Consider the following 4697-nt stretch of genomic DNA (forward strand, 5'->3'; position numbering starts at 1 on the left):
AAGGAAATAGGATAAAAAAATCACTTGTACATGCTTGATGGAGGCTCAATTGCTTAGATTCCTATGATGAAAGAAAAGAAGAAGGGCAAGCATCTTAACTTTGTAGATATTACTGAAGTGTTTAGAATTATAAGTCAAGGGAAGATTAGTTGGGGTTTATCTTGAATTTCATAATCCCACATCCAAAGTTAAGTGAAATTATAAAAGTTTGAGTTTGTCTTATATCCCACATAGTGAGTTTAGTAAAGTTATAAAGGTTTCACCCTTATAAATAAAATGTTTTGGTTTTAGTTTGGTAATCCTAAATAGTTAGACATTCAGAAAATAGCTAAATGAGTAAGCTATTAAAAAAATGTAATTGGGTTTTGGGTTAAGTTTTGAGTAATGAGTTTTTGATGATTTTTTTATTCCAAAAGTCTCACAATTGTAAAGATTTATTTGTTAGTGGATTGCATTTGGAGTAGGCCATTTTAAGTTGGACTAAAACAAATATATTTATGTATTTTTATTCTTAAGTTAAGCTAACTATTTTATGTGTGAGTACTGTATGTACGTGTTAATTTTTGAACATAATGGATAGTCCCTAATACACATATCAGATGAATTAGCTTCTTGTGCATATTTAGCTAACTTATGGGTAGCTTTATTTCTTTCTCTTTTTACATGTTCGACTCTTAGAAATCTAAATCTCAAACATTTACTTTTAATATCTACCATTACGTTCCCCATGACAGAAATGTCTTTAGCTATAGTTTGGATGCCTTTTATGACTTGTATTGCATATCTTTCTATTATGATAGAATCCAATTTCATAGTAATAGCCATGTCTACCACCTTTTTTGTAGCAAAAGTCTCCATTACCTTTAGGTTATTTGCATGACTCATCCTTAATATAGCAGCACTTAGAAAAATTCCTTTCTCGTTTCTTACAATGACTTCAATTGCTCCCACACCATTTCTCTCATTCAATGCCTCATTAAAGTTGATTTTAACAAATCCTTGAGGCGGTGGTTCCTATATTGTTGAGGTGTTACTGTTTCTTAGCGCTTGTGCCTCATTTACATGCTTAAATTCATTTAGATAGTTTTTTGCAAATTACACCACCATGTTTGATGTTCTGCTTACTTCCTCTTTAATAATTATGTTCTTGTTGTGCCACACTACCCAATTGAAAATCAATTCAAACTTTTAATTGTTTGTGTCCAGATTTTTTACAATTTCGTCCAACCATCCTTTATCTTTTATGTGTCCCACCTCCTTTCATTTAGCTAAAATGTTAGCTTTCCCCCATATATCCTTTACACTATCGCAGCTCCATATCGTATGAGTAACTTTCTCTCTATGTAGGCTGCATGTACAAGTTGATTAGATGTCCATTCCTCTCTTTTTCAAGTTATTATACACTTGCAGAAATTCATTATTAAGTTTATATCGAAGATTTTGATCTTGCTTAGGATTTGAACTACCCACAGTTTTCTCCAAAACCTTATTGCCTATTCCAATTGGTTTTCCTCTTCCTAGTTTAGTGTCTTACTAGCTTTATCATTACCTGACACCATCGTGTGGTATGTGCTTCACAGTGAAAACTTACTATCATTCTCCACCTCTTATGTTAAGACATTTGCGTGGTTTCCTTTACTTAATGGTATTGAGCAAATCACTTTTGCATCCTTAGTAAGGAATAATGTGTATATTAGGTTGACTTTTCACTCTTTCATCTAGGTATCAATCAGCTTAGCAATTTTTACATCCATACCCATGAGCCTTTGTAAATTTATATGGTGTTAGAGTTCTATTGCTCATCCATCATTTCACACCCCAAATGCTAATATGTCTCCCAATGCTTACATGCCATCGTAGCCTGGCTTGTAAGTCTCCTCTAGCCATCCATATGCTCTTCCAAGTCATTGAGGCATTTCAACCCAGTTGTGCTTCCATAAAATTCTCATTAGAAAATATTTGTCGAAAAACACCTTATAAAGTAAAGAATATCTGATTTGGACCAAATGCTAGCCTTGTTTAGCTAAAAGTGCTTAATTGAAAAACTTAAAATGCCTAAATCATTTTCTTTCATCCATTTTGCTCCTACACATCCTATCCCATCGCATCCAATGTATACCTTTCTTATCATGTTTTGAGCTTTACCAATATGTATTAATTAAACTATTTAATTCTTGGTAGAAACTCTTTGAAAACAAGAAACAACTTATATTGTAGGCTAGTATTGCTTATAGAACTACTTTGATGAAGATCTGTACCTCTTATTGATAATGTTTTGTTACTCTACATCCCAATCTTTGATCGGATTCTATCCTTAATGTTCCTGGATACTCTCTTCTTATTTCTCCTTACTATAATTGGCAACTGTAGGTACTTATCAATATCCAGAGATTTTTGCACCCCTAATATTTGTCTAACACCTTCTCAACCATCCTTATAGACATTTCTACTAAAAACTAACAAAGATTTTTCCATATTAACCTTTTGGCCTGAACCTTCTTAGGATTCTTCATTTTATGTATAAGGACAATATTGGTGTTATTTACATCCACTAAGCTAGTATTCTTATTTAAAAAAGATAAACAATATTCAACCACATCACCTCATATGATATTCCAAAACTTTTGAAAGAAAAATGCAAGTTAACATGCTTAAAAATGATAAATCTTCATTGGTTGATTCTAAGGCAACAAAATATGTGTGCAAGGACAAAAACATGTTCACAACATTCAGACTAAGTGAATATGGTAGTATCCTCTACATGAGAAATTCTTTTACAGCAACAATCAAAGGCAAATGGATTGTTGACCTTGAATTCACTTCTAGAAAAACTCTAACTTTGAATGATGTTTATTATGTATTAGAAGTTATAAAGAATTTAGTGTTTGGAAGTCTATTGAACAAGTTTGGTTTTAAACTTGTATTTAAGGCAGATAAATTTATTTTGTCTAAAGGAGGAATTATTGTTGAAAAAGGGTATATATATGAGAAAATGTTCAAACTGAATATTACTAATAAAAATAAGAATGTTGTTTCTGCTTACATGGTTGAATCTTAATATTTATAGCATTATAGATTTCGTCATTTAAATTATAGAAAATTGCATGATATAAGTAAGCTTCTATTAATTCCTGAATTTAGTCAAGACATTAATAAATGTAATACATGCATGTTGACTAAGATTACCAGAAATCATTTTCCTAATGTTAAAAGAAATACAAATTTCTTAAATTAATTCATAGTGATGTTTGTGATTTGCATAGCTCTCCTACATTATCTAGAAAGAAATATTTTGTCATGTTTATAAAAGATTGTACTAGATATTGTTATGTTTATTTGCTATATTTAAAAAATAAAGTACTTGATAAGTTTAAAATATATAAATCTGAAGTTGAACTCCAGTGTGAATCTCTTATCAAGAGCTTGAGGTTAGATAGGGGTTAAAAATATTATAGTCCAAGTTACTTTGAATCTATCAAAATAATCCACCAAGTTATTGCTCCTTATACACCACAATAGAATAGTATAGTTGAAAGGAAAAATAGGGTCTTAATAGAAATGGTAAGTGCAATGTTATCATATTCTAGTTTTGGATAAGGATTTTGGGATAAAGCTTTATTAATAGCTTGTTATTTACTAAATAAAACTCCTAACAAAGAAACAAAAATAACCCCATACGAGCAGTGAAAGAAAAGAAAACCAAATCTTTAAGTATTTAAAGGTTTGGGGATGTAGAGTTGTAGTTAAAATTCTAGAACCCAAAAGGAAAAAATTGGGTGAAATAGGAATATAATGCATATTTATAGGATATGAACAAAATAGTAAAGCATATAGGTTTATGGTTATTAAACCAAATTATTCAATTTCAGTTAACGATGTTATTAAATCAAGAGATGCAATTTGTTATGAAAATAGATTTAAATATATTTCGAGACAACTACAAGCAATTCATCCTATAAGTGGAAAAAAAATTCCAAATTTGTTGGAACAAACTGAAATTAGTAATGAATCTTGTCAAGAAATAAGGATAAGTAAAAAGGTTAGAAAGGCAAAAGATTTTAGACCAGATTTCTTTATATTCCTTATGGAAGGGATTGGGGAAAGCATAAACAATAAAATTCTTTATTGTCTTAATGTGGAGTCTGATCCTACTATATAAAGAGGCAATAAAGTCTTAAGATTTTTCTTTTTGGAGAGAAGCAATAAATGATGAAATGGACTCAATAATGGGAACTAACACTTGGGTTTTGGTTGACCTTCTACCAGGTTCTAATCCAATAAGCTGTAAATAGATTTTCAAAAACAAAATGAAAGTGGATGGAACCATGGATAAATTTAAAGCAAGGTTGGTAGCCAAGGGCTTTACACAAAAGCAACGGATAGACTACTTTAATACTTATGCTCCAGTAGCTAAAATTGCTACAATTAGGCTTCTAACTTCACTTGGCTTGATTTATAATTTGATTAAACATCAAATGAATATAAAGACAACATTTTTAAATGGTGAATTAGAAAAAAAAAAGTATATATGAAATAACTGGAATGATTTATCATTCCAGGTCAAGAGCAGAAGGTTTGTAAGCTAGAAAAGTCCTTGTATGAACTTAAACAAGCAACAAAACAATGGCACCAAAAGTTTGATGAAATCATTCTTGCTAATGGTTTTAGAATTAACGATTCATATAAGTGTATATATA

Source organism: Durio zibethinus, chromosome 14 (genome assembly GCF_047325235.1).
Source record: "Durio zibethinus cultivar Kanyao isolate XHJ-2024 chromosome 14, ASM4732523v1, whole genome shotgun sequence".
NCBI lineage: Eukaryota > Viridiplantae > Streptophyta > Magnoliopsida > Malvales > Malvaceae > Durio > Durio zibethinus.